The sequence below is a fragment of the Trachymyrmex cornetzi genome, unplaced genomic scaffold, assembly GCF_001594075.2.
Source record: "Trachymyrmex cornetzi isolate Tcor2-1 unplaced genomic scaffold, Tcor1.1 scaffold396, whole genome shotgun sequence".
Classification (NCBI taxonomy): domain Eukaryota; kingdom Metazoa; phylum Arthropoda; class Insecta; order Hymenoptera; family Formicidae; genus Trachymyrmex; species Trachymyrmex cornetzi.
The window spans coordinates 374,851-388,697 of NW_017298703.1; the positions used below are offsets into that span (position 1 = coordinate 374,851).

The window sequence follows — 13,847 nt, forward strand, 5'->3', positions numbered from 1 at the left end:
TAAAGTAATAAATCAAAAATAATTTAATCATATTTACATTATAAATTGATTACTCAATTTTTTAATAAAAAGTATTCATTATACAGATATAACGACGAATGAGTTCTTTCAAACATTGCTATTTTTCATACTGTTGTATTACTGATGTATATTACTGATGTGACATATCTTGATCTGTCTAATGGAATTCTATTTTCTTAATGCTGGAGTTTCATTAAAAAATTCAAGCAGTTTTGTATTCAACATATAATTTCAAATTAAACTTTTTGCTAAAATTAAATATACATAAAATTAATTGAAAAAGTCAAAATTTGTTAATTAAAGTATTACGTATTAAAAGTCTATTTTCAATAATAATTATTATTATTATCAAGTATCAATATCAGTTATTTGATGTAATTTTTAATTATAAGAAAAATTTAAATCAAAGTTCAAAAACTAAATAATGATCGAGATATTTTTGAAACATGCATAGAGTAAAGTTGCCAAAATATTATCGGCTCCTAAATCGCACTACCTCGCTTAAAAATTCAATTATTGTATTGTATTTATATACTTTCTTGCGGGTTATTTAAGAACTACATGATACTACAACGCTACTCCGTTGTACATGAAGCAAAATAGGAGTGTTGTTATTTACACATATAAAAAAATCGTGATAACATTGCTATTTTTCAACGTATTTCATAGCAAAATTACAGAAAATATAAATTAAATAGCCCGTCTTGCGCATTGTCGTGATTAGAATTAAATTATTAAAATTAAATTAATAGGGTCAAAGTTTGCTTTACAGTTTTGTTTATAGGTTAAATAAAGAAAAGTTTGAAAAATGTTCTAGTTTCCTAAATCGCACCATAATCTAACTTTTTAAATCGCTTAATATTTTTATATTTTTTATAATTTTATTCTATTTATTATTATATGAAAATATATATTGTAAATCTACGAAGTGTTTATTTTGTTTTACATAGAAATTCTTTAAATTACTTCTTGAAATTATCATATGTTTCAGAAATTATGAAAAATATGTTCTTAAGTTTTTAACAGCGTAATAAAATACAATTATGTTTCCTTTTCTTATGTAATTTTTAAATTTTTTGCACTATTGTAATATCTTAAATGAGAATATTAGCATGATGCAATTTTTAGGCAACGAATTTCTTCGTCGCCAAACCGCATCATACTGAAAAAATCCTCATTTTTAACGTTATAATAGCGCAACAAAATTATGACAAAATTACATAAGAAAGGGAAAAGAGTGCAGTTTATTATATAAAAAATTTAAGAATATTCTTTATAATTTCTGAGTTATGAGCCTTTAAGTGAAAGGTAGTGCGATTTCGGCAACCTTACCCATTACTTTCATATTATACTAATTAGTTAAAGATATTCTGAAGAAATCAAATACAAAAAATTCTGCTGTGACATTTTATCTAAAAGAAGCTTTCATTGTTCTCGATCTATATCTATGTCTCATCATACAATTGCCAAACAAATAACGAAAAGAACGGGATATTTTTAGCGAACTCGCGGAAAATTTACGAGTCCGCGAAGTATCGTGAATCTGACTTTTTGATTTCACGCTCTCGCGCGTAAAGAACATCTACTCGTATTTGCGTTCGTGGTAATACTCGAGACAGATCTCTTATATAGGCGAACGTTCGGGAACTGTGCTCGCGCGTACATATGATGTCTCGTTTATTTATGAGCCACACGAATACATCTTTCTAGATTTTACAGCCAAAGGCCATCTTTGCCGCGCTACAGCAAACATCTTTGAATACTCGTTTCTTTCGAATGATGATGCCAACGTATCCACAAAATGTGCAAAATCTCTTTAGCTTCCCAAAGTAGTAAATCGCATTTTATACATCATACGTCGATCACCATATGAATTATGTATCTTCAACATTTTCTTTAAGCAATTTTCTTTAATACTTAAATGACTAACGTTTATACAAAATTTTATTTACAACACTGCATGGAGGGCGCGTTCCACTTAACGTTCGCAACGCTCGCGATCATCATTTCATCCTTGTTTAATATTGAAAATGATAAGGATGAAATGATGCTTGCGAACGTTAAGCAAATTAACGCACCCGAAATATATTACACTTTAATTCAATAAATAATTATTCAGATTCAGGACTTGGATCTATATTAAAATTAACTGTCATAGTACATTGAAGTGAGTGTGTGAACATTCTGTTATGAAATAGAAAACATATTTCTTGATAATATTTTTTAGGCTTTCGTGAGTACTTTCTTCAAAGGTGCCAAAGAGTTTGCGGGTTATTACGGTGATCTATATTGCTAATGTCAATGTTTCGTGAATCTTGTCATTCAATTCATCAAAGCGAAGAGCGAACTGATACTGTATCAGTGCACTTCTCGCCCTGTTGAAATGAAGAGAAATTAGGTATTTCTTCTATAGAAATGAAAAATCATTTAAAAAGATTTAAAAATAATAGAATAAGAAACAAAATAGAATAGATACCAATGAAATAAACTTAAAACTTTTATGCGAGGTCTCGTTCGACGAATCAAAATATAATTTACTTATCTTCGGCGTATTGTTAAAGTCATCATCCTTAATGAAAACTTACAATATTTAATTTATAGTATGGTAAACTAGGGTATTATGGCCATACGGAAAAGATGGCCATAGGCCATAATTTCTCCAATAATTGATATAAATAGTACATTTTTATAGTCATTCTTAAAGATAATCAATATTTACAGTAGTTCATATCAGTACACTGTTCAAAATAACAATATTATAAATATTATCTAATATTTTTTCCTTTCGACTATCTGCAAAGTTTTACAAGCGTATGCTAAAAACTGTTATAATGTCGAATAAATTACAGTTAAGCTGCCATAATCAACATTACATACATAATAAAGGTACGTAAATTGCAATGTGACCTATAATTAATACCTTTATTTTCACTATTTATTTATAAATACTATGGCTATCTTTCCGTTATAGTTAGGGTAAGATGGCTCACTCTAAAAATGAGAAATAAAAAATTAAATTACGTATATCAGATAGTATTCTATCAAATGTATGTGTTGGATGTGAAGAGGATTATGAGCTCACAATAGAAAAAGTAGACTGGATTCAATGCATCCATTGCAAACGGCTACATGAAACGTGTATATCATTTGTTGATATTTGCCAAATATGTCGAAAAATCATTTCAAAAACTAAGCAATAGACATGCAAACATTGTTTTTTTTTAAATTATAGAACTCTTTGTTTGATTTTCTAACAAAATAAATCTTCGTTTGATTTTTTTTTATCACAAAACATGTATGGTCAACTATCCCATAATATCATGGCCATCTTTTTCCTAAAAATCAGATAAGATGGCCAATGCATACTTTGTAATATTTTGATAATATTAAAGTTCTGTTAAGTATTTTCTCTTTAATTTCGATAGTATTTGTTACTTTAAGCTTCAGTGAAAGTAATATCCCAAATATTGTTAAAAAGTAACAAGAATAAATGTACGTTTTTTGCATTTTAAAAAACTATGGCCATCATACTCGAGTTTACCCTACCGCGTATACTGTAAAACAATTTCTCGCCGTTAGCGAGAAATTGAGATCTGTACGAAATGCTTTATCCAAGTGTGAATTTCATACTTTATTGACCTATATTTACATTTACATACTTTAGCCCGTTTACTCTTTCCGGTCGCACGTCAGCAAACTACAAATTTAGGACTTGCGCCGATATGTTTACAGTTCGCCGTTTGTACTTTATCATAAATAGAATCGCGCGAAAGTGTTGGTTGGTCCGCACCCCATGGTTACGGGGGTTCCTCTCTCACACTCTCGCGAGAGAACGAGGGATTAAATTAATCTTCTTACCTCCCTCCTGCCTGATAATGACAAGAACAATTATTGGTTTTAACGGGCGGCTGGTCTAAATACCTGGGCAGAGAAGAGTTAAAAGAAAACTTTCCGTCGTCGTCGCGGTCGTCGCCCTGTAGCGAGTTTCGTGTGAACAAGTTTGTGCTTCATTGTGCCGTTGAATTTCATCCAACACGCGGAACTTACCTACTTTAAATCGAATCGTTATTATGTGCTTTCTTTTTTTCGTCGAATATCTCTAATGAAGCATGGAAAACTACGATTTTTAAAAATCCAAGGAAAAAGTGACCTGCTGTCGCGCATAATCCTCTTAGTAAAACTCCTTAAAGTAGCGCGTTGCACATTTTAATTGAAAAAAAAAACGGTAAGTGGTGTAAATCCTAGAGACCTGTCGCGATCAGACGAGTGGCGCGGCTACGAGTCTCGACAATGAGATATCGCTTTATCGGTCGGTTCATAAATTCCGCCTCTTTTTCGACGTTCTTGAAGAAGATTGCTTCCTCCACTTCGCCTTTTGTTCGTTTAATACTATGGAGGCCATATCAGCAGCCGAGCACTTCTTATTTACAGATTTCCGGACAAATTTTTTTAACAATAACGTTTTACCTAAATATTTACATTTTTAATACCTAATTTACTAAACTTCCTTTATGTTTAATGTTAGATAATTGAATTCTCTATCCAATTTTTACTAATTATAAGAAAAAATTGACGTAATACTTATGAAAAAAGTTTTAACTAATAGCGAAAACATTATCTTTTTAATGTATTCTAACGCTTAATACGATTTTGCTGCTTTTAATAAATAAAGTTTAATAAGTACGAAAATCAAAATAAAATTTTACGATTGATAATTCGAAATTTTTATTAACAAAAATTATTAATTCTCAAAGAATATAAATGAGCATTTATTGATATCATTATTAGATTGATTTCTTTGTATGATATTTTCGATATTTCTAAATCAATATATTTTTATTTTAATCAATATATTAATATTTTTATTTTAAGAATCACCGAGAATCACATAAAATATATGCTTACGTATTGTTTTTTTAATAATATTCATTGGAAAATAAGCATTCTTAATTTATAATTCATGTTTTAAGTTATAGTATATATTTATAATTTATATTGTATCTCTCTAATATTAAGCTTATAAAAATTCTTAGATTATTGACACTCGTTAAAAATTTTATCTCAAATTTATCTCAATATCTTAATTAAAAAAATATTCAATAATAATAAATTGTGAAGTTAATCGTAACTTATGTGTTGCGAGAACTACATTTTAAATTATCCATTGATATTTGATACGATGCAGTTTGCAGTAACTGACAAAAACCTGTTTGATTTATGCGTGTTGGAATTTATTCAATCGATTTTTTATTTTATGCGACTAAAGATTAAGAATTTATCCAACACAAAGAAAGAAAAAAACATATAACAATATAATATAGGATTATGATATGAAGCCGAAAGCGGCAAACAAATCGATAGGTATATCATCCTGTATCATAGCGGATAATTTTTTTCTCCAAGCGATCTGCGCGATATGAGTTGCGATCGTTATCGATTTATGAGTAGCAGCATCCCTGGATATGCACCGAACCCGTCCCATAAATACCGAGTAGCGCGTAGCTTTTCGTTGTATCTGTCATAAATACGCATTTTATCTGCCGTGGGATTTCAAATGAAAAACAGTCGTCAAGAGCTCATGGGATTACTCGTAAAAGAGGCCGATGGTCGCAGAAGGGTTTACAACTCTAGCGCACTTTACATCCTTCAGTCACCATTTTGCTGACCCAATGTATCTTCCCCATAAAAAAAAACTTTTTAGATGAAACAATGAAATTTGTAACAGTTTTTATAACTCTTTTATTTAAAAAAATGGAAAAAATTTTAAAACTTTTTAATTAAAAAAAGTAGCTTGTATTTTTAATAAGATTGTTTTGTTAAAGTTACATAAAAGGATATTTACAATTCGTTAAAATTACATTACATTGAACAATTCTTTTGTAAATACTTGTCATTATTTATATATATTATATTATTTGCTATGTAAATGCTAAAATCTTTTTAGCATTTACATTCTGTATTATATTACGTTGAGTATTATTTATATTATTTGTTTAGTGTCATTTGTATATGTGCGATATTTTGCTTTCGTTGAAATATCGCCAAAGTATAACAGGTTGGAAATCACGTCGCACCTTTAATTGATAAAATAAATGACGTTTACCTTTTACAATTCTAGTAAAAAAATATCGTGCACAAATTTATTTAAAAATTATTTGTTTATCGTTTTATTACAATATATTATGTATATATGTCATATTAATTTTTTTTGTTAAAAAATACGATAAAATACGAATCAGATATTTATAAAATATACTTGTAAATATAAATTGGAAATTTGTGTAAATAAAAATTAAAATTTTAGAACTGAATAACACAAAACGATCAGTTTTGTGTTATTCAACAAGATAAAACAAAAATAATTGTGCGTTTAACCATAATAATAATAATAATAATATTACCGTTAAATTTGATAATGCAAGCATCATATTATGTGAAATTTACGCTTTCTCTTCAATGAACAAAGAGTTCATTTCTTCATTTCACAAACTCTCAAGACGTGGAGTTTTATAAACTTGGTGCTTTATAAACTTCAATGACGCTTTTCATTCTTTACGGCAAATGGCAAAGCAGTATAAAACTTACATTTCAATTTACGTTCGAGAAAACGTACTTCTCGAAATATCCGAGTTCGCGGTGTGAGGTCTCATAAATCTCGCGCGACGAGAATCGACCTGATGCCGGGTGGCTCAAAGAAAATGAGTAAAGCCTTTCGAGCGCCCAGACGGCACGTGTCGAATTATTCATTTGTCGTCAGTCCCAAGCTGCACCTGTGGAGAAAACCTTTATCGTTTCACATAATTCAAGCCAATGTACTTAATAGAGACTATTGGCAACAACAAACGAAATGAGAGAAACGCCTAAACGGAAAGAAATTTCTCGGTTCGTTAATCCTTTATGTAATTATGTGACTTCAAAATAAAATTGAATCTTTGTCTTTATTATAGTAGATTACGGGATAAAAGTAGTTATTCGCGTATTTGTAATTGTTGATTTTAACGGAATCGTATTATATATTTCGATGCATATATTTGTAACATAAAGGTCGAAACCAATTTTAATACCTAAATTTATATCTATTCACGCCTTTATGTATTCGCCTTACCAAATACAGAAGCTGAAACGTTTGATATTACAAAATTGCACATAATACAATTTTTTATTCTATAATTTTAGAAATGTGAGTCAAACTAATTTTATCGAAGAAATGTTTGACTGTTCTCTTCTATATATAATGACTTTACCTAAACAAAAAAGTCGCGCTCCTAGAATCGCCACAGATTTTGCGATCAACAATGCGAGTTTCGGAATATTTCAGCATGTTAAAGCAAGAACTTATTGTTACGAAGCGGAAAGCGGCTTTCAAGGAGCAGGATACAGTATATTGACTATAACGTTGCACGCCAAATTGGTTAAGGTACGTAAGGATCTGCCGGCATGTGTAATTTCGCAGGAGTTACTTAACGGATGGAAGTTCGTACCTGAAAATTCCACGTTACACCTGCTCACCCTTCCAAAATTGCGAATTTTGCTTAATAATACTCAAGTATACTGACATTGAATAATGTATAAAATATGTCTAGAGCAGAAGCTTAAGATATTTTCTTTCTTTTATTTAATAATATTTGTTAAAAGCTTTTATTTTACAGGACATCTTTTCATTGTAAGTATACGAAATTTAATTCTTCAGCTTCTGAACGAAATCCAAAAATCGAGAACTTTAGAAGCATATATGTAGGTACCTATGTAAAAATGTATGTGCATATCTACGTACAACTAACCAGAACAGTATAGTGTTATTTTTTAAAATGCTTAAGAAGAAAGAATAATATTATTAATCTCTATAGAACTGGGCTATTGTAAGTAGGTTAAGGAGGGACATGCACATACTAGAAAGGTCAAAAAGATTTTTACAATTTTTTGTAAAAACTCTTATTAGCCCTTTCTTTGTTTATATTTTTGACAATTTTTTGTTTTAGATGAACTATATAAAAACGACGATTACCGTAAACTGCTATTGTTATTGATGTCAACAGTTGTGTCGCACTATTTGTTAATATCCTTAATTAAAAATTTTATGCAAAACTCATTAATATACGAGCAAAATATTGGTTAAACCCATGTGTTTGAGTAAAGTTAATAGTTTTCGCAAAACAAAATTCGTAAAAATACGTATTTTTTATATTTTTCTGGATATCCTCTCTTTTCTAAGATATTCTATATGTTATAGATATGTACTTTTATATTTTAACATGTAGAAAAGAATATTGCGTAAATACAGTAAATAATATAATACGAAGTGAAAACATTTTCAGTATAAATTTATCATAAAAGATATGCATATATATGTATTTTATGTGTATATATATATATATATATAGATTTCTATGTGCATACATGTATGCATATGACACTTGCAAAATGTATGTAAATTATTAATGATTAAGTTAGGGACTCATAAAGTATATTACTATAACTGAAAATGCAGATTTGAGGACTAACAAGTAGACAAATATATCGTAGATGTGCTATGTAAGAAATTTATGAGTCATTTATTTCACATTCAAGAGTAGAACTTTTCACACGGCAACGAATCCATATCGACCGTTTTACAACGAATAGTAGCGAATCAGTGTATACTATGAAATCGTATGGGATTGGCTATTCGCGAATAGCCGATGAAACGATGAACGAATTCTGTGATATCCTGCTTTGCACTGCGTCTCTACGTACTCAACCTATACGTTTCCACGGTATGGTACAGTTACTGTTATGGCAGTAGCACGAGACTCTTCGCACTAACTCGTTCATGGAACGTGGTACCCTAGCTATTGCAGTCGTTTCTCTTGACTTGGAAACCTGTACATTCGCAGAAATGGTCTCCGCGGAGATAGTCGAAGTCCGCCGAATGTATTTAAAGTAAAGCTAAATATGATTATACGCCATGTAATATCCTCCTCGTGAGCATGCAAAGTCCACTTTTCCTAGCAAATTTTGTTTACGCGTTTTTAGGAAAATATAAACGACTTTTAAGAGTTGTAGAAGGTTTTGTCAAGGATTTCGTTTTATAATTAAGCAAAAAAAATGTTTAATAATTACATAAAGATTATGTATTCTTATATTTTATGGAGAAATTATAGTTCTATATATATAGTACAATTCTCAGGTTACTATAACGTGAAATTTTTTGTACCGTATTTAAAATAAAACGTAAGACAAAGAAGACAGTTAACAGTTAACAGTAAAAGTAAAATGAAAATCAATTTTAATAGTTAATACCACATCCAATAAACTTCTCGTATTTCTTTTAAAATTATTTTAACACTTGTGTCTTACTTTTTATATTCGCAGATATTTTTTTGTAAATTTCAAGAACATGCCACAAGAAGTTCTTAAGAAAAAAGTAATAATGAAAAGTAGTATAAGAAAAAATAGTTTTATTTAATTTCTGGTAAAAATGAGAGAGCGAAATTGATATCTCCATCAAGATTGCTGAGACGATTTCTTATCAATTCCTGTTATGAGATTTCTTGTATTTAAACAGAAAGCATGATTAAGTTCATAGTAACAGATGTTTCATGTAATACCAGATAAAAATAAAAGCAGCATTAATATATTTGTTGACCTATATTTGTAGTAACGTTGTGATCACAATGAATTGCTCGCAGATGTCGATAAATTGCTAGTTACATCAAATAAACAATCGAAAGCTTGCAAGAAAGTATTTTGTGATCTACTGCAAAATAAAAATCTCAAGAAAATGTTCATGAGTTGAAGTTTCGAGAAAAATTTTACCGTTATCGACGAACTCTCTACATGGAAACTTCGCAGATCCCGAAAAAACGATCAATTATAAACTTTAAGTCTTATGCAACGATAGTAGCTTCCAGTATTTTTCGAAAGCGCGCTTTTGGTGCTTATTATAACAAAATTTTTAAGTATACAATTCGAATCACCATTAGTACGATATCTTTGCTACTATTATAGACATATTTTATTCAACTCGTTTTGAGGATAATATTCGTATTATTTGCGATAATTCTGTCGAAAGTTTTAATATTCTCACTTTTATGTAGATGAATATTATATTATATATTATACTATACCTACTATATTATAAACACATAATTCTTTATTTTTCGCGTAATAAAATAATTGTAGAGATTTTGAGTGCAACGCAATTATATATCACAATTTATATCGAGCAATCTAAGAAAGTTTTTAGTAAGATTGGATGGAACACTTTTTTCGAAAACCGCATTCACGCTAAACGACTTTAAACTTGACCGGTACGTATATAAATCATATATGTATAATCGAAGAGTCGACTAGATTTTCGTAACATTATGATCACATTCAGGACTTCGAAAACTGTTACAAAATTGACACCCAGATATTTAAAATTATATATAAAAAAATCCGTTCCGTCAAAATACTTTCAATACTAATTTGATTGTATTTTGTCAAAATACTTTCGATACTAGTTTGATTGAAATCTAAGTATATTCTTTATTTAAGTACAATAGGACATAATAAAAAATATATATTACGTTTCTTTCGTATTTTAATTCTTTGTAAACCAGTGAACTCCATTTGGGGTCACCTTGTTTTATTTTATAAACTACTCGCTCAATTTTTATGAAACTTGGTCTGTGGTATAATCTAAATTCTAAATAATGTTTTATTTAAATCTGATGTCAAAAATAAAGAATTTTAAATGGCAGATTCAATATAGCAGACAGAATTGAAAAAAAAGTAATTATTGCAAAACTCGGTTTTAGGAAGATAGTTAATTGCAAAGTAATATCAAGTTTTCAATTTCGCTTTATTTAAATTTTTATTTAAAGTTTATTAGTAATACATATAGATATATAGTTAGTACTGATTTTCAAACTGACTTTTAAACTCTGATTATGAACCCTATGATACTAGATCCTCCTTCATGTAGAGGTTACTAGCTTTTTGAAATTCGATACTTTCAAGTTACATTTAAACTCACCGATACCAAAAACCTCCTAAAATCGAGTTTCACAACAATCATATTATTTTTTTCGAAATCTGTATTTTAGGATTCTGAGATCAGAATCGAATTAAGCAACCCCAATCTTCCGTAAGTTACTTTGTTAGAAAGCTTCTGTCTTTAAAGGATTAATTTTTTAAATCTCATTAATCTAATCTTGTTGGATTTAATTTTAAAACCAGATATAAAAGAATCTTGTAATAGACAAAACTTATTTACCATATATAATAAATCATGAAGAAAATTGTATAATTCCGCTATAGGAAGGGGGAGAAATAGAGATCAGCGTTAGCAGCAAATTTCGATAGAACGTTATCTGCAGATCTCGGAATAATAGAAAAAGTCAATGTAGGCAATACGAATATATTATAAAAGGAATTCAGTTGCAGAATTATACTGCAATAACTGCTAGTAACTTTTTACTATTACGGCTTATAAGCTTTCTCTCTCAGGATATAGTTTTCGTATGATTGCACGACGTTCATCCTCGGAATCTCGGCTCAGATGCGTTTAAAATAAGTCAGAGCAATTTGATTCGCGCGTTATGTAATATCCACTTCGGAATGGTCGGCGCAATCGTGTCTAGATAGAGGATACATCGTTTCGACATGTTGGCTGGACCTCGAAATATATTGCACTTTCGGGACGAGGTCAGCTGCGACTGTAATTTCGGTACAGCATTTATCTCGCGGTAGTGCCGCGGCTGAGATCTTTATTGAGTTGGATTCAAATATATGTCGCATTTAAACGGCTGCGTAAACTGTGCAAAAAACTGCTCGTTGCATGCACACACACTTGTGTAATCGAATTTTTCCCACATGAGGCGTAATTGAGGGACATGCTACTATAGAAGCTTGGACGAGGGATCGACCGATCATATTTCTGTGATTGATCGAATAAATGCTTTATTGCGGAAGTCACATCTGATGCTCATTTTTTTTTAATATATATATAAAAGTTTTCTAATTTTTTTCTAATCCATTTTTATACATCTTAAATATAACAGCGCGAGAGAGACCATAACAGTGATTCATTATTTCATTTTTGCGTATTGTTAACAGACAATACTCATGTAATTTTAGTTCTCTCTATATTTTCTTTTATAGAAACGATTAATCTGCAGTAATTGATCTCGCGATTATTTGGACTTCAACTCACAGATGTGAAGTCGATAAACTCTCATTACAAATTTCACTGTAAACGTTTGCATCATATTTATTTATACAATATACATATACGTGTTTTATGAATGATATAATAAATATTTAAAAAACAACAAAAAATAAGAATTAGATCCATATACACACTTGATAGATAGAATAGGATAGCTAAAGCTCATTTTATATTTACACTTTATACTTAATTTTTATAAAATTTCAACTAATCATAGTCGATTATTCTCCTCACATTCAACTATAATTAATCAACGACTTATGACTTAAAGCTTATTATTATATTTATTGTGTTTCAAGACTAAAACCTCTTTCATCAGTTTCGATTAACGCTAATCGATAGTTAACTCAATCATCACGCTTGGCAACACGAGAACTAAATATAATTTATCTCAGAAGAGAAAGGGAGAGGAGACGTTCTGATATACTAAACTGCTGTTGGCATTTCTGCAAGATGATTAATTTAACTAGAAGTTGGTAAAAAAGAGAATCTAATTAAAACAAAGATATAGAATGTTATGACAATCACTTACGAATTAGCGCCTCATTGGTTCGGAATTTAATCAGCCCAATCTGATGGAAATACATCTTTGATTAAAAGCATATTGACCTATCTAAAATTCTCCATTACTAACAAGGCACTAACAAATTGTTTATCAAAATATGTTATACTTTTATTTTTTTTATTATGAATTTTGACTCTCAGTTTCTCAAAGAAAAGCGGTTGATGAATTTTATCGTGATAAATATTGAACAAAAAATACAGCACACAGATTCCTTTTGATCCAGTATAAAATCCATAATAAAAAGTAAAGAATAAAAAAATAAATAGCGCGTGTGAAGCGCGCGTCTGTGATATCAAGTGTATATAGTTTCATATAGAATATTTATTGTAAATAAACTATCTCATTCAATATCTCTCTCTCTCTCTCTATCAATTTTTTTATTAAAGAAATAAAAACACTTTCAAGTATGCATCTTTTTAATCAATTCAATTTAGCTTTACTACTTAGCTGTCTTTTTCAAGGGAATAAAAACGGTGTAACATAATTACTGTAAACAAGTAATTAATAATGTAAATTTACTTTTACGCACATAAATTTACTTTGTAACGTAAAAATTCACGACAATTTGTTAATTGTGAGGTAACCACGGTTTTATGAAACTTTTATTATATATGCGATTAACATTAATTGTCAATTTTGACAAATGTCCTAACAAAGAGCGGTAAAATTACCTTGAAAAGTATAAGCTTTTTAAATTGCTTTTAACAAAATGAGTATCCGCGCACTCAACCGATACGCGGTTACTTTACGAAACTCGTTAAGCATTCATTTAACTGAATTTTTTAATTGGCGGCCGCGCGTGTGCCGCATTTTACCAGAATTCCTTAAATTTTAGCCATAACTTGCGAATGGATTTTTATCGGTGCATTAACGGAAAAAAATTCAATACGATATCTGATCTTTCCGTACCGTCGATTATCAACTACAACAAGTATTCTAATTATCATATCGAAATTCTTTTTATAACAATAATATATACATATATAAATACATTATAAACAATATTTATCAGAATTATAAAGAATCTACAAGAAATACTAGCAAAGTACACTATAATATATATATATA

At 29.6% G+C, this 13,847-nt stretch overlaps 1 protein-coding gene across 2 annotated transcripts in view; it reads right to left on the reverse strand.

The window, feature by feature from the left end:
* LOC108764139 (uncharacterized) overlaps positions 1 to 13,847 on the reverse strand; it is a 267,965-nt gene that overhangs the window by 222,850 nt on the left and 31,268 nt on the right. The window contains exon 1 of one of the 2 annotated variants that reach the window (XM_018512211.1): positions 6,607 to 6,669. The exons of the other annotated variant lie outside the window; for it this stretch is intronic. The gene's annotated coding sequence lies outside the window, so the exon portion shown is untranslated. Of the gene's footprint in view, positions 1 to 6,606; positions 6,670 to 13,847 lie in introns of those variants that run through there. 2 annotated transcript variants of the gene reach the window in all.